This window comes from Danio rerio, chromosome 21, assembly GCF_049306965.1.
Source record: "Danio rerio strain Tuebingen ecotype United States chromosome 21, GRCz12tu, whole genome shotgun sequence".
NCBI lineage: Eukaryota > Metazoa > Chordata > Actinopteri > Cypriniformes > Danionidae > Danio > Danio rerio.
Window position 1 is genome coordinate 10,206,692 of NC_133196.1, and position 22,582 is coordinate 10,229,273.

The window sequence follows — 22,582 nt, forward strand, 5'->3', positions numbered from 1 at the left end:
CAGTCTAGATGAGTGGTCATGGGTGTCTTGCCGAAGTGCATGTCTGAATATGTAGTCCAGGTAAAGGCGGAAGTGTAGTCCATGGTTTGCTGTGAGTGAGAACCAGCGATCTAACTGAATATGATCGTTGGTGATCGTGACACGTACAACCTAAATCTACAATCGTTGCATCCCTAATGTGGATAGGCCTCTTCTAAGGACATTTTATTCTTCTTTTATTGAGTCTTGTTTTGCAGTAATATGCTGGTATGGTCATTTGAGGGTGACAAGTAAAAACAGACTTTCAAAAATTGTTCATCAATCTCAAAAGATCTTGGGCATACATCTTAACAGTATTAGGCCGTACTCACACTAGGTACAGTTGCCTTGAACCGGGCCAAAGCACGCTTGTCCCCCCTCCCGTCTCCCCCGACGGCCCGCGCTCACACCATATCGGGCCTCGGCACGCTTATGTCATCGCTGCTGCTCTGTTCAGTGAAGCGCTCTCTATGGCAAGCCTTTTTAGCATTTAAATCTTTGTTCTGACTCCATAAATATATTTAGAGATATCTCTAATTATATTTTGACTAGTCATAATTATAATTCCACTACTCAGAATGACAATTAGAGATATCTGCAATTACAATTGTACTAGTACGAAATCAGATTGGAGATATCTGCAAATATATGATTAGTCATATTCCTCTATTGACTTCCATTGAAAAATATTTGCAGATATCTCTAAATGAGTTTTGATTAGTCACAATTGTAATTAGAGATATTTCCAAATGAATTTTGACTAGTAACAATTGTAATTAGAGATATCTCTAACTGAGTTTTTACTAGTCATAATACATTTAGAGATATCTTTAATTCATCATATTTAGAGATATTTACAAATATATTTGAAGATATCTCTAATTAATTTACTAATAGTCAAATTACAGTTGTGGATATCTTAAAATGGATTTTTGACTAGTAAAAATTCATTTGGAGATATTATTAATTACAATTGTGACTAGTCAAAACTTATTTAGAGATATCTGCAAATATTTTTCAATGGAAGTCAATGGAGGAATATGACTAGTCAGTCATAATATATTTGCAGATATCTCCAATCTGAGTCGAATTATAATTATGACAAGTCAAAATATAACTAGAGATATCTCTAAATGTATTTATGGATAGTCTGAACATGGTTTAAATGCTAAAACGGCTTGCCATACGCTCTTACCCAGTAGCACAGTGGAGATTTCTCTAGTTATATCCTTTCAGTCGTTTGTTATGCATTGACATGCAGTCAAATATTTCGCCAAACAGTCCTTAGGGATGCGGTGACACGCAGTCAGATATCTTACCGGACAGATCCGCCACTTTTGGCGCTCAAAAACCATCATAATGCTCTCGTGCTGCAGGAATGAGGAGGTCTGCTGAAGGCGCGCAGCTGTCGTGCAGTGAGGAGTTTGCGTCTTTAATAAACAACGGCAGTTTGCGATCACTGAACAGTAAGAATGATTAATAAATCCATATGAAACAGCCCCTTAAAAGTCACGTATCGCTTTCAGTTTCGGGCTTTGGCGCGTTTTGCACTCACACACAAGCGTACCGTGCCAAAGCCCAAGTGATCCGCGCTCAGGCACACCTCTTCAAACCGGGCCAGGGCCAGCCAAGTGAACCGTGCTTGAGCCCGATTCAGCGCACTCACACTTCTCAAACAATCCGGGAAACGGGCCTGGGCACGGTACGGATGGCATAGTGTGAGTAAGCCCTTAGACAAGTGTATGAGGAGAGATTCATAAAGAAGGCTAAGTCCATTAGCTGATGAGAACCACCCACTTTATTAAAATTTTGCCTCCTGCCATCAGGCAGAAGGTATACTTATTCTATACAGACAAGATCCAACAGATATTTGTATTCATTTGTTTCAACTGCAGTTGGGTTACTAAACAAGATTTAAGTGATTATTGTATTGTTTACTGTTATTTTATGTTGTCGAGTGTGACTTGTTGCTGTCAACTGTCGGCTATTGCTGAACACCTAATTGCCCTTCGGAGACAATAAAGTCATTCTAATCTAAAAATCTAATCTAATCAACCCCTCATTTTGCGCATTCACGTGAAGGGGTAGGGGTGTCCCAATTCTCTTTAGCTTGAAGGCGTAGGGATAAGGGGAAGGGGTAGATACCCCTTCAAACAGAGATTTTTCAGGACCACACTCAAAACCAAGGGGTAAGAACATTTCCCAGAATACACCAGCCACAACAGCAGGACAGCTGCACCCGGAGGTAAGGAGATCCACAAATTATCACAAATTTTAACAACAAACAAGCAAGTTTATGTTAGGTATTTGTGTTATTTGTGCTCTGTTTGTGTTTTTTTTTTTTTTTGTGCTCTGTTCTCCCGTATCTGCATTCATTAATCCCAGGTTCCGTTCATTGGTCTATTCAGCTGTCCATCATTTCCTCCCCGGATACGTCACTCGTACGTGACATCCAATAAGCAAAGACCACCCGTCATAAAAGCGCACGCCAGACCATTTACCAGCCCCTTCCCTAACTTCTTTTTTCGCTTGTTTCTCTGTTTGTGTGATGCGTTGCGTTTAGAAAGAACCCTGTCTAACTGTGTATTTTGTTGTTGCGCTTTTCTGTGTGCACGTATTCCGTCTGTTATTTGTATCATTCCATTCCTCAGTTCACGTTGTTTACGAGGCTTGGATGAAGCGGACAGGTTAGAAGGTCACGTGACATACATCTTGCGACACTTAGGACTACTCTTCTGTATAGCATATTAGGTTAGGGGCGAGCGCCACCCCTTGTACTTTTTGGATAGATAGAGTAGATAGTTAGGACTCTGAAGACTCTTTGCATGTTAACTATTTTGTTTTCACATAGAAAGTTAGTTAGATGCTTCTGGGAAGTTAGATGTAGTTTGGGTGTGTTTTTTTCATTTCTGTACCGCCGCTCACGTCCCTTCTGCCAGCTCTCCTGTTTTTTCCCATTTTTGTATTTGTCTCAGTGTTGTATATATTGTAAATGGTATATGTTTGCTTTATTTTCTTTTTCTTTATTTTGATTAATTCGTTGTTTTTGTTCACATTTGCGTATTGTAAATAGAGCCACATATTTTTGGTATCTACTTTGTTTGTCTTTTGCTCTTGTTCTAAGATTTTTGCTCTATTATTCTTATTATTAATCCTTTGTATAAATTTATTTTAATTGCACATAAATGTCAAACCTCATTCCCTAGACCAGTGGTCACTAAACTTGTTCCTGGAGGGCCGGTGTCCTGCAGATTTTTTAGCTCCAACCTTAATCAAACACAACTGAACAAGCTATTTAAGATTTTACAAGGTATACTTGAAACACCCAGGCAGGTGTGTTGAGGCAAGTTGCAGCTAAACCCTGCAGAGACACCGGCCCTCCATGACAGAGATTGATGACCCCTGCCCGAGGCAAACATCAGGGGCTTGTAACATTTTAATACAATCATAACTGCGCTCATGTTTTACTGTTATGCTAAAAAAACAAACAAAAAAAACAGCTAAAATAAAAACCTCTAAATTTCGCTATCTACAATCCATAATAGTAATTCCTGTACGGCAGTCCCACAATATTCTGTCACTTCAAATACCCTGTCAGTAATGTCTAGTGGCTGGAAATTTGCTTTTTACAGTGTCTGCTCTAATGTTAATGTTGTTTTTGGTGTGTTTACATAAATGAAAATGGCCACTGTGTAAATGCGGAGTATCGTTATAATAACAATGTATGCCTTTAGTGATTTCCTGAGGAATACCAAAAAAAGAACACAACTGGAATCACTACAGCAGTTCGTCAATCTCATATGAAGCAAGAGATCACAATGACATATGATGAAGTGTACAGGTGCTGTAGTGCTGTCCCAAATTTTGATGGGGGTAGGGGTACAAAAATAGAATTGGGATTAGGCCTTAATCTCTTCTTCTCCCTCTCTCTTGGGTAGCTTAATTTTACATTCAAGCTGGGTACAATTATTATCGTATGTTTTTTAATCATTTCATGTTTTATCCTTTTATACAGTTATTCTGTAACTAATTCAGTTGTAACCATAGATAATTATTGTCATTAAGTCATCTTATTTTCAAGTATTTGTGAACTACTTTTGATTTAACATCAATACTTAATTGCTCCATATTGCAATACAATACATTCAAGTAATAGAAACGCTCTCCCACATTTTTGGCTATTAATACTACGCTTATTTCCTTTTTTGGTATAAGATTGTAGTAGAGTGCTTTGACTAGAATTTTACAGTTTTTCACCATCATACTGATAACCTTTTCTGTCATTCAAACTACAGTTCAAACCGCTGTGGCTACAAAACACATTTTCCTATCAGCGCCAGTGGTGTAGTGGTTAGTGCGTCGACACATGCACTCTGGTGGTCGCGGCGACCCGGGTTTGATTCCGCCTTGCGGTCCTATGTCGATCCTTCCCCTCTCTCTGCTCCCCATGCTTTTTTGTCAATTCTCTCTACTGTCCTTTCAAAAATAAAGGTGGAAAAACTCTTAAAAAATTATATATATATAAAAAAAACACATTTTCTATACAAGATACTGATAACTCTTTATATTAGAAAGCAGATAAACGATATACAGGCAGAAAAATACAAATGTAAAAATTTTCAACATTATTTTCAATTTTTCTTCCATTAAACATTAAAAAGCAAAATATGTTTACAAACCAGCTTAAATTTTACAGGTGAACATTATAAAACAGATTAAAGAGACATAATAGCTTCAGAATGATAACTAAAGTAGAATTATCGAGCTCTAATGAAGGGCAGTTTCCCGACCCGGTAGAAAAAGAAGAGAGGTTGCGTCCAACCAGCTATAATAATACATTTATAAGACACATTGAGGAAGATTAATGAAATTGCATGCATGTATTTAAAAGAAAAAGCTACAACTACAATCATATAGAAAACAACTGAAGTTAGCATGGTCATGGTAGTTATAAGAATGATATAAAACGCTCTTCTCTTCATGTGGTTTTCCTCTTTCTCTTTCTTTCTTTCTCCTGGTCCTGACTGCTTCAGAGCTCTGAGAACAGCCACAAGACAAAACAACTGGATGGAGAGGAAGAGGAGAAACTGCGCCAAGATTAAGTAAGTTACATTTATATACGCATAATACAAATTCACAACTTTGACCCCACCAAAGATAGCACTTACAACCCAGACAATAATACAGCAGATCACTCGATATCTGAGAGGTTTGTACTTCAGAAAGGTTACAGGATGAACAACTGCCAGGTAACGCTCAACACAGATCAGACACAGAAACTGAGGACGACCGGTGAAGGTAAGTCCATCCACAACATGCATCATAATGTAAAGAGTTTGACTACTAGCAGAGAAACAAAGAAGAAAACGTTCCAAAGACACAATCTCACAAACAGAGAGATTGAGACTGAAGAACTCTGCAGCAAGTCCATTGCCTGCCCCCCTCACGATAAGCCAAATCACAAAGGAGTTGAGTGGAAAACCCAACAACAAGACGATGACATTTAACCCCAAGGACACCAAACTCTCCCAACTATAGTCAACTAAACAATTTATCCCATTGGTAGGGAAGATCTCACTGGAGTTGTTCATCTCTTCACTGTGTGCGATTAAGAATACCCAACTGTGATCTATGAATGAGACACACTCGAGTTAGCAAACAAAAACATTCTGAGATTCTTGAGCTGACCTGATCAAAACTACTTTAATGAAAATTACTTACCTCAATTACGTTCTGCTGATCTCAAAAAAGTAACTGAAAAGCTTGTTTAAAGGAAATAAATCCTTCAGATCTATACATCAACTGTCTGCTTTCCAAGTCGATCTGTCAATGGCTGGAAAGTCAAACACATTTCGTCCAGTAGGAGATAATGACATGCAAATAAAGTATAGTGTATCCATTTATCATTTCACCTCTCAATATAGGTAACATGTAAATATGTGAACATGAATAATGTGCATCCAGCTGGATGTTACTGCAGAATAAACACTGACTGTTTACATGAGCATTATTTCCAATACTGAGAGTTAGTGCTTAATCCCAATATAACGTTTACATGTCAGGAGCAAAACTCTTAATCTCGTTTACATGCTATTTCCATTATTCATGTTATTCCCTGAGAAATTTGCTTATTTTTCTAACCACCGTTATTCACATTCCTCAATTCACAGCACAAATTATGGACTTAGAAAAGACTTTAATGACTGCTGTCATAAAGCAAAAACACTTTTGTACGGCTATAATTCCTATGTTTTTGGGAACCATAGAAATGTGATGTTGTTAATTTGTTAAGGTTAATATAATTATGCTTACTTAAGGATCTTTATGTCATTATTTTCAGTGAGTGAGTGATCTAGCTCGACCACTAAAACCTTTTTGTCAATTTCTGCAAAAAATAAGTCAAAATGTTTTTTTTTTTATTTCAGTAAAAAAAAAAAAAAAAACTACATTGAAAAAAATTCAATATATATGTATGTATCATTGCAGACAAGACAAAAACATTAATGCTAACTAACACCTGTGTGATTGTGCACACGCTTTATTTGTTCTAGCAGGTGCCAGTTATGCCCATGTGACCAAAACATAAAACGGTACAAATAAACATTATAATTAAATGAAAAGTAATATGGCTCCTGTAAATATGTTCCCTATGTGTTTTTATTTTCTTTAAATAAACATGTATTCCTATTTTGGTTCTTGGAATACATTTCAAAAATGGTTGGAACAGTAAAGGAGTTACCACTTTGTAATGTTGCAGCATATCGTGGTCCAAAACCTCTGTACTTTTCAGCATTAATGATGCCATCACAGAAGTGACAGTTCACTGACACAACAAGGGCACTATCACAACCCCAAAACATGACAGATGCTGGCTTTTAGACTTGCTGCTGGTAACAGTCTGGACGTTTTGACTGTGCGATGGTCTATCTCAAATGCCTCCAAGCCCAGAAATGTTAATAGCGCTTCTGGACATTGTTAACATAGGGCTTCCTTTTGGCACAATGCAAATTTAACTGGCATTTGGAGATGTAACTACATATTGTGGTACTTAACAAAGGTTTGCCAAAGTAGTCCTAAGCCCATGTGGTGATATTGCTTATAGATGAATGAGGATTCTTGATGTAGAGCTGCCTGGTGGATCATAGATTACAGTTCTCTAGCTTTAGCTTGCACCCTTGTACTTTACGGACTGAAATGCCTCCAGATACATTGAATATTTTAATGATGTTATGCACTGTTAAAGGTGAAATATCCAAACATTTCAATAATTTTCTCACATATTTGATGTCAAACTGGTGATCCTCTGTCCAACTTTACTCCTAAAGGACTAGACCTTTAGGACTAGGCCAAATCATAATAAAAATCACCTGTTGACATCACCTGCTTCAAATCATATCATCATTTAACCAATTTACCCGATTACTCGCCCTAAAGTGCTCCTGTCCCACCTTTTTTTGGAATGTGTGGCAGGTCTGAATGACAGGAAATGATGTACTGTATATTTACAAATGAAATGAAGTTGACCAGACAAAACAGGAAATATTTTGTGTTCACATTGTCTACTTAATTCATATTACTACTTTCTTTTTTTATTTGGGTTTTCCATACTGTCTCAACATTTTTCTGATTTGGGGTTGTATCTAAAAAACTCTTAAATCCAGAAGCTTTTTATAAACAAGCTAAAAAATATTGTCTGGTTTTAAGAAATAATATGTCAATATTAATCTGCCAATGGGGTAAGGAAAAAAATGTTTTTCTTTTTGACATAAGATCATTTGCTTAGCTCATCTGCAAATTATTTAGCTCATTTTAAGGAAAAAACTCAATTTATTTGGCATATTATTTCTTAAAACTAGACAATATTTTTGCTTGTCTTGAAAATGCTTCTCAGTTAAGGAATTTTTAGATATTTGAACTAGAAACAAGACAAAACATTGCTTTGCAATGTACATTACAAAAAAAGTTAATATTTCTAGAATGTGGTGAACATTAATAAATTCACAACTAATATTTTAATTTTGTAGGTGAATGTTAGAAAACAGATTAAAGAGACAAAATAACTTCACAGTCTTGCCTGAGGGCGAGGCAGTGGCGCAGTAGGTAGTGCTGTCGCCTCACAGCAAGAAGGTCACTGGGACGCTGGTTCGAACATTGGCTCAGTTGGCGTTTTTCTGTGTGGAGTTTGCATGTTCTCCCTGTGTTCGCGTGGGTTTCCTCCGGGTGTGCTGGTTTCCCCCACAGTCCAAAGACATGCGGTACAGGTGAATTGGGTATGCTTGAGTGTGTATGTGTGGATGTTTCCCAGAAATGGGTTGCGGCTGGAAGGGCATCCGCTGCGTAAAAACTTGCTGAATAAATTGGCGGTTCATTCCGCTGTGGCGACACCAGATTAATAAAGGGACTAAGCCAACAAGAAGAAGTCTTGCCTGAAGCAGAATCATCGACATCCAATAAAAGGCAGTTTCCTCACCCGGTACAGAAAGAAAAGAGGTTGCACCAAATCAGCAATCAAAAGACTATTATAAGCCATAATGTAAAGCGTAGCTGTAACCATATAGTTTAGTAGTAACATAAATAAAACCATATATAAAACAACTGATATTAGTATGATCATGGTAGTTATCAGAATGATATAAAACGCTCTTCTTTTCATGCGATTCTGCTCTCTCTTTCTCTCTCCTGTTCCGGACTGCTTAAGAGCTTTGAGAACAGCCACGAGACAAAAGGATTGGATGGAGAGGAAGATGGAGAATTGTGCCATGGAAAATATAATATAAAAATATATAAACGATGAGGCTATAACTATAATGTTCAGACCTCCACAGATAACATTTGCAATCCAGACCACAGCACAGCAGATCACTCTATATCTGAGAGGTTTGTACTTCAGGAAGGTTACAGGATGAACCACTGCCAAGTAGCGCTCAACACACATCAGACACTGAAACAGAGGACGACCAGTAAAGCCAAGTCCTTCTAAAAATAACAACACATACTGATCATGTTTACATTTTAAAAAAAGAAAAAGAAAAACAGATTCCAAAGCTAAGATCTCACAGATGGAGAGATTGAGACTGAAGAACTCTGACAAGAGTCCATTCCCCGTTCCTGTCACTATCAGCCAAATCACATAAGAGTTGAGTGGAAAACCCAACAGAGTGACAATGATATCTACCACTGAGGTCTCAGAAATCACAATTTCTTTACAGGAACCATTGTGAATAAAGTAATCTAAAACATTTGCACCATTGGTAGAGGCAGTCTCACTGGAGGTGTTCATCTCTTCGCTGTGTGCGGTCAAGAAAACACAACTGATCTATGAATGAGAAACACTAAAGTTAGTCTACTAGAACATTCTGAGATTGTACAGAGCTAATCTGATCAAAATGGTTTCAAATAAAACTAATTTACCTCAGTTATGTTCTGACGATCACAAAAAACGTTATTGAAAAGCTTGCTTAAAGGAAAAAAGTCCTTCACATCTACGTCAACTGTCTGCTTTCCAAGTCGATCTGATCATGGGGTTGCAGGTCAAATTCCTATTTTGTCCATTATGAGATAATGACTTGCAAATATATTCATATAATGTCAAATAAAGTGAAATATAATGTTGCTGTTTGGACAACACAGTGCATCCATTTATCGTTTCATCTGTTGATATAGGTAACATGTAAATAAGTGATCGTTCAAATAATGTGCAACCTGCTTGTTACTATAGAATAATAATAAAGAGGTCAGTGTTTATAAATCAACCCAGACTCATTCTGAAAACGTACCTCTGTATACATTTCTGGAGGGTGCCAAATACCTTAAGTAGCTACATTTTTTTATTATTATTATTATTATTTTTTTTTTTTTTTACAGTTTTTCTTTTTGAGAATCCACCAGAGGCCGCTGTGTATGCTTTTTCAAATCTCAAATTTCTCTCGTCAGTGCCATTCTAGCCTGTTGTTCTTGTGTAATCCATCAGAGGCCACTGTCGACTGACTGAATGACCGACTGATAAACTAACTGACTGATCCACCCTCCTCCTTTCCTAAACCCAACCAAAAGTCAGACCTACAATCGTTGAATCAGACAGAAAAATAAAGAGCACACAGCTGAGCCTCACGCCTCCTCTCTAAAATAAAATCTGTCTAAAAGTGTCTTTCAAATATATTCGGGCTATAAACAAGTGTAAGTAATATAAAACGGATATTTTGTGAGTTTGTTATTTGAGATGTAGAACGCAGGGAAAGAGCCCACAAAGATACACTGCTTCGCTGCTGAAGATTGTGTGTTTACAGCAGTTTGACTGATTTGACTAACAATTTAACTAACAATTTGTAGTTAAATTGTTAACAGTGTCAAACAGCATTTCCTGTTGTTTACACCCTTGTTAACGTCCACGCTACAACATGCCATTAACGCTAGAACTGTGCATGTAATAGATTGATTTTAACAAATAAAAATACTTACAGGTTGTGGCTCACAATCCACAGCTTCGTCGGTTGGAGGAGTTTAAACCGAATCCAGCACTGAACTGGGAGATATTCTGCAAGCTCTCCTTTATCAAATGCTAGAGCTATATATAATTTTTTTTACAATTCTCTAGAACATAATTAAAATTAAACTGTAAGCATTTCTCTCTCTGTCTTGTGTCATTTGAAAGCCCAAACCCAGAAACAGAAGAAGATCTGTGGAAATAGCAGCGTTTGGATGGCATTTTCTCTGCTGTAACATTACAGCGCCTCTGTAAAAGCCAATATCTAACTTTGCATTGAACTTTGAGCATCTTGAATTGAGAGATGTTGTTTATGTTCACACAGCTACATTACACATCAACTACAGTTTAAAATATGATATCATAGTGGACCACTTATTTAAGACAGATCAGGATGTCGCTCAAGTGGTTAAGAGTTGCCAGTAGGGGCTTGTGATGTCCATGTCGAGTAGAGACCTGCGAGGGACATATTTTTTGTTGACTTTTGTTAACTATAATTGTTATGATGCAATGAAATAGCAAGAAATGGGGCTCCTTTCAACCAACACACACAACTTATCTTAACAAGGGGTATAAACATTGCCTAACTGGTGAAGTCACACATGTCAAATCCAGTTCCTGGAGGACCGCCGCTCTGCACAGCTTAGTTCGAACTCTACTTAAGCACATCTGATCAAAGTAATTAAGTCCCTCAGTTCTGTTGGAAACCTTCAGGTAAGTGTGTTAAAGCAGGGTTGGAACTTAACTGTGCAGAGCTGCGGCCCTCTAGGAACTGGATTTGGCTCCTGTGATGTAAGTGTTTGACTTGTCCATTTTCTTAACCACATTTGTGTGTGTGTCAAAAATTATTTAAATAAATCATCTAATTAGACAAATATATGGTGAAATATAAACATATTGCCTCCTTCACCATCAACATGCTTATTGCTCTTTTTGTTGTCAATAACTCACGGGGGCTCAGTGTAGAGATCTGCGTGGGACTAAATTTTGAATCCCGCTCCCGCCAGGTTTTAGCCCGAACCCGACCGCTCCCGCTTATATTAAGCACTTATTGTCCCGCTGCCCGACCCGCCCCGTTTTCTACCCGCCGCGCCCGACCATGCTAAAGAGCGAGGGGAGAACAAAACCGAAAATCACCCAGCTATACAGTCCAGACAGCCTATAACAAGCTGAAGGTCGATGGTTCAATGTGGCATTTCTATGTGGAGTTTGCATGTTCTCCCCGTGTTAGCTTGGGTTTCCTCTGGGTGCTCGGGTTTCTCCCACAGCCCAAAGACATGCGGTATAGGTCAATTGATTGAACTAAATTGGCCGTAGTGTATTTGTGTGAATGAGTATGTATGGCTGTTTCTGGGTTGTAGCTGGAAGGGGATCTGCTGTGTAAAACATATGCTGGACAAGTTGGCGGTTCATTCCACTGTGGCAACGCCTGATGAATAAATGGAGTAAGCCAAAGAAAAATGAATGAATGGATGTCAGTAACTAAACAGAGAGTGCGGTTTGTTTGCTGCATTTGCATGTCGTCTTCATCTACACTGTAAAACACACAGATCTTATTGCAGTCAAATTGTAAGCAAACAATAGATTTTAATTTCATGGCGACTATAACATACTTATAAAACTGATTTAAGGCAGACAATTGATTACAGAGGCTACATAATGAGGACTTAATCATTTTTAAAGAAAGGTAGTTTTCCAACCCGGTAGAGAAAGAGAAGAGGCTGCACCACACCAGCCAAATCATAGCAAATAAATAGTATAACCATAAGTGCGTCAAGCTTTTGCGCAGAGTTTGACATTATATTTATAACTAATACAATAACATAGGGAGTATATATGGCAATCATGCTCACATTAGATATTAGAATTAGGTAGAACGCTCTTCTCTTGGTGTGGTTTTCCTCTATTCTCTCTCTCCCTCTGTCTCCTGGTCCTGACTGCTTCAGAGCTCTGAGAACAGCCACACAGAAGAACAACTGGGGGAAGAGGAAGAAGAGAAACTGTGCACACAGAAAAGCTAAGTACGTATTAGCAGAGAACAACTTGAAAGTTGTAAAACCAGCCCCACAGGACACAAAAACTGTCAACCAGATTATAACACAGCATATCAGTCTATATCTGAGAGGTTTGTACTTCAGAAAGGTTACAGGATGAACCACTGCCAGGTAACGCTCAACACAGATCAGACACTGAAACAGAGGACGACCTGTGACACCAAATCCATCAAAAACAAACTCATCATTCCAAAGGAAATTAAATTTATAGCCAACAAGAGACAAAAAAGATTCAATAGAAAAGACCATCTCACAGACAGAGAGGTTAAGATTAAAGAACTCTGACGCAACTCCATTCCCTGTTCCTCTTACTATCAGCCAAATCACATAGATGTTAATGGGAATGTTCCACAGAATGGTGAGCAGATCTGCAACTGTTGTCACTTTGAAATGAATCACAACCACAGTGTTGTTAAAAGAGAAGTGATTGGAAGAGTTGTTCATCTCTTGACTGTGCAGTTAAAACACAACTGTGATCTATGAATGAGAAACAAGTGTTAGTGCACTAAAACAAATTCTGAATAACACATTTAAATAACAAAGAAAAAGAAAACACTTTGGTTTTTATATATTCGGTTATTTTACCTTGGTCTTGTGTGGCAGTCAACTATACCAACTTTGATGAATTTGGAAAATGCAATGAAATCAAATCTAGAACGCAGACAGGATTATGTAGTCACTGGACTTCCTGCTTTCCAGGTGGAAAAGAGGAAGGTGTTAATAGGATGAACCTCTTCATCAGGTTTGTGATATGACATGCAAATACAGACTGTGACAGCATATTTCCTTTTGTGAGGGTGTGACTTTGTGATAGCAGATCTGGAAAATTGCAACAAAACTAGTTTATATCTGTGTATCTTATATATAGTTTGTACCAATCTAAATACAGGCTTCCAAAACTGGATAAGAATCTAAATGAAGACAACATTGGTAAGATAAAGAACAATTCAATCTTAATTCAATTGCATATGTTCGGCAAGGCAGGCTAAAAAAAAATACTAGTAATTTAAAAACAATGTGTTCAATCTTGATTCTCAAATGCTCAACATAGGCTCATTCCGAAAATGTAGCCTTATAAACATGTCTGGAGATCGCAATTGCTATTGCCAGAAGTACACATGGCTGTATTTCGTTTTTAAAACGAACGCTACAGGGCGGTGTGACTCCGTTCCTTTGCGTACTTAAAGGGCCGTGAAACCCTTTCAAAAGGGTGTTTTCACACCTCTAGTTTGGAAAAAGTCAGGAAAGTGGGTGTGTCTAGCTCTGTTTGGGTGGGAATTTGAATAAAAATGGGAGTTTCCATTTGGGGACGCGCTGATTTTCACAAAGGAAAAACAAACACACAAGCAGAGGAGATGGACGGTGACTGTGTTAAATGACAGTGGAATGTTTGACATCGCAGGTCGTATAAGAGGAAAAAAAAACTCTGCATTTCTCGGTAACTCATATGCATTCGGTAGGTCAGAAAGCTGTGTGTGTGTAGACAATCCTGTCTCAAAATGCGACGAAAATTTAATAAGATGGTTGGCAAAAGTTTGCTTGCAGTGTTCACGTTTACATTTAGAGAGCAGCATTTACAGCGGATCTTTCAGCCGATAATGTAGTAGTGATATTAATGTAAACTAAGTAACTTAGAAATCATTTTGACTAAGGTCTGTCTTTAAACAGTAAAAGAATACTGCTGATGATACGAACTATAACTTTGCCATCTGAATGAACAAAGAAAGGGCACTGATCACACACACTTACCAAATCTGTATAGACAGGACGATCAACACATACTGGAGCTGCGTCTTTTTTTAAAGGAGACAAGTGACGAATCCGGATTTCACAATTTCCAAATGCGAAAAGCTCTTGAGTAAAAAAATGTTCCTTACAAACGTATTTCTGTCGCGTGCACTGATCCACACGTGACTCTAGCACCGCTCTCATAGAGAGAAAATAAAAACAAAACCTTCGTTGCAGCACATTATAAAAGCAACACTGATGACCCATATCTCCAAACAATCCTTATTCTTTTCCCACTTTTTTTGGCAACACAACGTGGCGTCTCTCTGCAGTCTGAACACTGTTTCAGGTACAGTCTTCGAAGGTAGCATGCATATTAATAAAGTTGCAACGCATACACAATAGAGCCTGCTTACTCATGCAATAATGCAACACAATCAGAGGCGTAATACGGTACTCCCAGGTGCAGACATCCAGTTTACACACTGGAATACACGCTAAGATCTCATGGATCTCATGACTTCAAAAATTTGTTTTAAATCGGAAGTACGAATTTTCTCGAAATAACGCAAAAACAACTAATATTCAGTTTTTTGTGGAATATACGTGTCCTAATAGTGTTTTTAGCAGTGTGGGACACATATATGACTGTCAACAGCCCAAAAAGTGTGTTTTGGTGTTTCATGACCCTTTAACCATGGTGGAATGAACCGCCAACTTATCCAGCAAGTTTTTATACAGCGGATGCCCTTCCAGCCGCAACCCATCCCTGGGAAACATCCACACACACATACTCATACACTACGGACAATTTTAGCCTACCCAATTCACCTGTACTGCATGTCTTTGGACTGTGGGGGAAACCGGAGCACCCGGAGGAAACCTACACGAAGGCAGGGAGAACATGCAAACTCCATGCAGAAATACCAACTGAGCCGAGATTCGAAACAGCGACCCAGCGACCTTCTTGCTGTGAGGCGACAGCACTACCTACTGCGCCACTGCCTCGCCACCTTTTACTTTATTGTCAATATTTTCTAATGTTTGCTATGTATTCTATCATTTGAAGCTCTTTGTTGTCCCATATTTTTTACATCCCAATGTTGACAGATTGATTATCAATAAATAGCTACATTGCTATCTGTTAGTTTTAACGTCAGACAATATCAATGTAAAAGAAAATGTAAAATCACAAAATAAGTGGTAAAATAAACGTATTTAAATTGAATAGTACTAAAGACAGGTTAGATGCATCTTTGAACTACAGAAAAAAAATAAAAATATTCTTAATGCTGATTTATACTTTCTCCTGGCGCCATATCGCAAACCTGATACAAAATAACAGCTGCTTTTGAAAAGCTAATCTTGTGAGTATTTCTGCTTGAAACATTATCTTTTAATATTAGGTTTTTATGAAAAACTTTACTTTCATCCCGCTCTCCCCTAACACAAAAGATCATTTTATTTGAAATAGCAGGCATTTTGGTTGTGTGTCCTCACAACTAAAGCGAGCACTTATTGGGCCCTATCATACACCTGGCGCAGTGTGGCGCAAGGCGCGGCACAATAGTCTTTTGGTAGTTTCAGCTTGGCGCAAGAGTCGTTTTGAGGCGTTGCGCTACGCTGTTTAAATAGCAAATGCATTAGCACTCATTTGTGCGCCCATAGGCGTTCTGGTCTAAAAAGGAAGGCGTTCTGAGGCGGACCGCTGGCGCGTTGCTATTTTGAGAAACTATAATAGATTTTTCCAAAACTAACCCGGTCTAAACTCCGGCGCAGAGTTGCGCCTCGCTTACGCACTGCTTAATACGCACAAGAGAGCAATAGGCAATTATCTTTACATATGAAAAAATGTAAATATTAAGGATATATATAGGATGTAATAAGAATAGATATAGGATATAAATATAAAGGATTAAAATATTACAAAACATTATTTTCTAGCCTACATAAATATGAAAAATCACTGCTTTTATGTCTTCTTCATCTCGGGAGGCTTTTTCAGTTCATTCATAACAATTTGCTTTTGTATAATGTTATTATTATTAGCAGTATTATTTATTATATCCATATTTATATTTGTTTTATTAAAAACAAGCTTAGATTTGCCCACCTGCCAGGTTTTAGACCATATGGGGCACAGCATGTGTTTTAGGATATAACTCAGGTTTTTGAGCACATTTTGTTATTATTGTTAATTTATTCGTTTGCTGGAAATTAAAACTGAATTTTGAAATAGTTTTGAAACGAATATTTGCGCTTAACAAACAAAAGTATTTATTTATAGACTAATTGATGTCTGAGCGTAAAGATTTCCCTATCCAATAGCGAATGTGAAAGTAGTTCCATTATCTCTCATTCTCACGCAGTAGATACTCTGTTTAACAGTTTTCTGTTAAAAAACTGTTAACTGTTAACTGATTGCTTGTGAAATGCTCATTTTTTCCACTTAGACTTACTTTTCATCCTGTAAATAGCGAATGCACTCTTGGTGCAACGCAGCTGGTTCTTAAAGGGAATGGGAGATGAGACTCTAATTCTCAAAACACACCTATAACTCATTAAGAATATAAACTCAACCCTTTTAGACCATGCGCCATGGCGCAAGGCAGATTTCCCATCCTTAAATTAGCAAAAACGTGTCCTGACACGCCCTGAAAGCGTTTGCGCCCTGCGTTTTGCGCTCTGCGCATGCAATAGTTACAATTAAAAACAGTCCAAGGTACCAATCACAAACAGTTGACAGACTATGCCTACAGTACAGATAACAGTTGTAAAATAAATATTTCTTTCCTTTCCTGTAAAATGAGAGAAAAGTATTTAAACTCTGAGTTAGGCTTTAAAAAAAACTCAGGCTGAATGAATACAGATTAATCTCTACATCCCCTAAATATAAATAAGACAAATGTTTCCTATTCCTAGCTGCAGCCACTTTTACCATCCCTTTACAATTACGCAGAAATGATTGAAGATGTTTACCTGAAGGGTGGATGTCCAGACCAATTTGGATGTATAATAATCTCTCTGCTGATCTCCACTTATTATGGGGAAATTATGGGGGTTGCATGTCATTTAAAACACAACATGTGCACATTTTTATCATGCGCTTCAAAAAGACATTTGTAAAAAAAAAAAATCTAGGCAATTGAAATGTATTGCCTTTTGAGATGAATTGGTTTATGAAAACAGGGAATGCTGCCAAATTTATGTGGTTAGTTGTCAAGTTGCCTCTGCAGCTTTTATTTATTTAAATGTTTTTGCATACTGACCTGTTATCCTTCTTTTAAAAAAAATATGCTTTGAGGGATAAGGTAGGAAATGTTTGGACAGAACTGTGTGCACTGTGCAGGCATAGTGTGTCCACAGTCATACTGGGGTGATATAAGGACAATAAGGCCCAATCCCTATTCTACCCCTCAGCCCTTCCCCTTACCTGGATGATTGCGATCACCATAAGGTCCAATCATTTCAGCGACGTAGTGCCAGATTAGCTATTTACATAGAACTTATGATACTAGCAACAACTTCGAGTCAGTCATGCAAAAACACGGAACGTAAATGGAAAGGAGGAACAGAGAGGGAGCACATAAAAAGAAGAAAAGCCCTGGCCATAGAAGCAAAAAAATGCAGCAAAATCACAATTATAGTTTTGCGACCAAGGGAGCAGGTTGGTCAGAATACAGCACATTTACAGTTGAAGTAAGAATTATTAGCCCCCCTGAATTATTAGCTCCCATTTTTATTTTTATTTTTTCACCAATTACTGTTTGAAAACAAATATAGCTTAAAGGAGCTAATAATTTTGACCTTAAAATGGCTTTAATAAAAATAAAAACTGCTTTTATTCTAGCTGAAATAAAACAAATAAGACTTTCTCAAGAGGAAAAAAATATCAGACATACTGTGAAAAATTCCTTGCTCTTTTAAACATCGTTTTGGAAATATTTTTAAAAAACAAGAAAAAAAAATCAAAGGGGGGCTAATAATTCTAACTTTAACTGTATATAATCATTTGGCAGGTGGGCGTTTTCATCTAAATTGACTTACAGTAGATACATAGTATCTTAGATTAACATAGTCTTTAAATTAAATTTAAAAAATATAATAGGTAAAATAAAATAAATAGAATTGCTGCATCATGTCTTAGTGCATCAAGGTTTTTATATAACAAACGAGCAAACCAAAAATCTAATATATTGAATAGAATTAGAAATAGTGTGTGTACAGAAAGTTTTGAGCCTATTGAGTTTTTGAAGATTCAATAATTTATTCATTAAGATTTTGTATGGTAGTCTATATGGTACAATAAATAATACAGTTACAATAGAGTACAAGATTAGTAGTCATTACATGAAATTCCACGAATTACATGAAAAAGCGTAGTGGTGACAATAGCAGCAGAGGTGGCTTGAGATTGAAAAAAATTTCCTGGCCTGAATTATTGTCCCAGTCCGCCCCTGTATGTATGCGTGTAATGTTACAAATAACTTTGTAATGACATTGTGTGTGAGTCATCATTGCAGAAAGGCTTGAATTAACTCCACAACAAATATATTAAATAGCAGTTTGGAAAGTTCTTACTGTAGTAAAGGAGATCTGCTTTACTCTTGTCTATCACTGTGCAGTTTGACGTGAGACGCAGCAGGTAAAGGCTACACACATTAGAGCGATAGGGAGAGATCTCGCCATGGGAATGGTGGGCGGGGAGAAACAGCTCATTTGCATTACAGGCACAGTAACAAAAACAGCTACAGTGACTTAAACCTCACATTTCTCACATTCAAAAAAGTAAAATAAATAATTTGATGGGTATTTTGAGCTGAAATTTTACAGACACAATCTGGAGACACAAAAGACTTTTATTAAATCTTGAAAAAGAGGTAAAATAGGTGCCCTTTAATGTGTGCAATAAAAGAATTTGCGAGCAAATGATCTTGCAGTTTCAGGATTCATTAGGTACACACACAGGAGAGTTTCCCATTCCGATGTAGATAAAGAACAGGATGCACAAAACCACCCAGAATAAAACTAACAAAACCCAAAGTCCTGTGACGATTAGCATTGATTAGCATGAAAACACTAGAAAAACCTGCAAAAATGAATGGGACAAATATAATGATCATGCTTACGGTGATAATTAGAATGAGATTAAAAGCTTTTCTCTTCTTGTGGTTTTCCTCAACTCTTTCTTTTCTTTCTCCTGGTCCTAACTGCTTCAGAGCTCTGAGAACCGCTACACAGCAGAACAGCATGATGAAGACATAGAGTAAGAACTGAATTGAGAATAACCACATGAATCCATTAGTGTTATTCAAGGCCATAGTAAACATGCAGCCCAAACAGGAACCCAGAGTGGTTATCCAGACCATTACACAGCAGATCACTCTATATCTGAGAGGTTTGTACTTCAGAAAGGTAACAGGATGAACCACTGCCAGATAACGCTCAACACACATCAGACACTGAAACAGAGAACGACCAGTGGTGGGTATTCCAACTAAAAAATACACCACAGCAACTAAACTCTGAAACGGTGATAGAAAATGCGATAGAAGAGTTAACAAGCAATTCAAAGAAAAACACAGTTCAGAGACAGAAAGATTAAGATTGAAGAACTCTGATGCAATTGCACTTTCTGGTCCTGTGACAATGAGCCATATTATATACGAGTGCACAGGAAGACCAAATGCGAAATTTATCTTGTATGACCACATGTCTGCACTGGAAATTGGCCAAAAGTCATTGCCAGTAGCTGTGGAGTTTGTGGGTGTGGTGAAGTTCATTTCATCTGTTCTTCAGTAAAGACAAATCCTTTGTGTTGAAAAAAAATAAATAAATCTAGACCTGTAAGAACAGAGTAGTACAAATGTGTTAATATAGATCAATTTAATACAGCAGAGGAATTTGTTTAAAATAAGAATAATAATAAAAAATACATTATCAAAATGAAGTAATTTTTATTTAAGCTGTTACACATCCAGCAAATACTCATCCAAAAGATGAAACTCCCAGATGTCTAAAGTTGAAATTTGCAAACAAATGATCACTCCAAGGCAGTCAAAATGTAATGCAAATTGTTAGAAAAAAGCCTTTATTGACATGGCTAGTATATTTAGTGAAAACTTAACTGATATAAAAACATATCAATTCTAGTCTGTAAAATCTTTAACAAAATTTGAATACACATTTTGCTTAGATTTTGATAATTTTAATTCACAATGGCAATTTTAACACTTTATTATAGATTGGTCATTCACTGCATTCAGTTGCAAGATATTGAGCTAAATGTTTTCTTGTCTTGGGCTAAATTTGGACCAAATCTGACAGCCAGACAGACAAACAAACAAACATATAATGTTGATTTTTGGGCTAAATTTAGACGAAAAAAAAAAAAAACTGTCAAAAAAACTAAACATTTTCAATTGTTAGGCTAAATTTGGACCAAATCTCATGGCCAAAACAAAAGAAAAAACAATATTCAATGGCGATTTTTGTGCTAAATTTGGATTAAAAACAGACACCCCCCCAAAAACAATGTAACATCAATTGTTAGGCAAAATTTTGACCAAATCTGATGGCCAAAACAAAACAACCAAAAAAAAAATATTCAAAATTGATTTTTGGCCTAAATTTGGAACAACCCCCAAAAATAACAAAAATATACATATATTTTTTTTTTCAATGTCAATTGTTGTGCTAAATTTGCACCAAAAACCGACAGTCAAAAAAAAAAATTAACATCAATGGTTTCTCTCGAGGTTTTTATAATCCTTCACTTTCGCCAATTGGTGATTTTTTTTTCTCCGCTGTCGCCACTGGCTTGCATGGTTCAGGACTTGTGGAGCTGCGCATCGATGGATTTGCTCTTCAGGTTTTGAACTCCCAGCAGTAAATATTAAACCACAATGAACTTACCCAAACTGAACTTCAACATTAAAAACTGAACTGACACTGTTTCAATTTACTTTAATTTTCTATGTCAAGCTGCTTTAACACAATCTAAATTGTAAAAGTGCCATAGAAATAAAGATTACTTGAATTGAATCAATTGTTGGGCTAAATTTTTACTAAATCTGATAAAAATTAAAAATAAAAAAACAATATTCAATGTAGATTTTTGACCAAAATTTTGAACAAAAACCGACGGTCAAAAAAAAAAAAAAAAAAACGTCAATTGTTGGGCTAAATTTGGACCAAATGTGATGGCCAAAACAATAAACTGCTTTCATAGTCGATTTTTGGTTTATATTTGAACCAAATCTGATAGACCAAACAAAGACCAATTTTTCCATTTAGCCCCCTTAAAAATGATGAAAAGAAGAAAACCCAAATTGTCCAAAAGAACTTTCATGCTAGGTTGATACCTGGGAAGAACCAGCGTAACTATTTACAGTTTAGTTTACTAATTTGTATTGTTCAGATGTACAAAAATGTTACATTTTCAAAATCAGAATTGCCACCCAACCCCACCCCCAAACACAGTCGACATGAAAGAAATGAGCAAATTATACTAAATTGTACGATTTGAATAAATTTGCCACTAAATCAAAAAGTTACAAATTGCTGTGAGATTGTGTTAGAAGAACATACAGTACCTCCGAATGGCGTGACTGACCAGTTGGAATCAAGTACCTGTAATAGGCAGTACAAATAAAAGCATTGTTCATCTTGTTGCAAGAGCAAAAGCTTTGTATTTTTCAATAAGCTATTTTTTTTAAAGAAAACTTTGATATAACAATCAAGCAAACACTGTTAAGTAACTACAAATACATTTTTAAATACACATTTGTTTATTTGGTAAGTAGCTATGCTTAATAATTGGGACAATTTAGTCTGTTTTGTAATAAAATTACATACTCCTATTTTTCATTAAAGATTTAAGTAGAAACTCTGAATGATTCAAAAAGGTTTTGTCACCTGAAGAATGATTGCCAGGTCGGCTCTGCTGCATAAACCTCCATGCCGGGCTTTGTCATCTGACTTTACTGCATTTGGAAAACTTTATATATTGTTTGCCTTGCAAATCACTGAATATGCAAATATATTTTAATTAACATGATTCAATAGACCTCTCAGAGTAGGATTTATATACAAAACAATGCAATTTGTAACATTTTTGATTGAAATTTGTATTTAGCTCAATTTGATAAATCCATGTTATAGTTTTATAGGGAGAGTCTTTTCGCTTTTATCAATTTAACAGAGTGTCAATTGTAAACTGGATATGTGCACAACATCCAGTTTCATTTCCTACCTGTTATTACCTGTAGTCTACAAAAAGATACTTGTGATCAAGTAT

General features: G+C 36.8%; 1 long non-coding RNA gene across 1 annotated transcript; it reads right to left on the reverse strand.

Moving 5' to 3' along the window:
• Window positions 1-18,527: 18,527 nt before the first annotated feature.
• Window positions 18,528-22,310, reverse strand: LOC141379984 (uncharacterized). Its single transcript, XR_012397165.1, has 3 exons — window positions 22,201-22,310; window positions 21,879-21,915; window positions 18,528-20,127 (listed from the first exon to the last, which is right to left on the reverse strand). It is a non-coding gene; the product is annotated as an uncharacterized lncRNA (long non-coding RNA).
• Window positions 22,311-22,582: the final 272 nt, after the last annotated feature.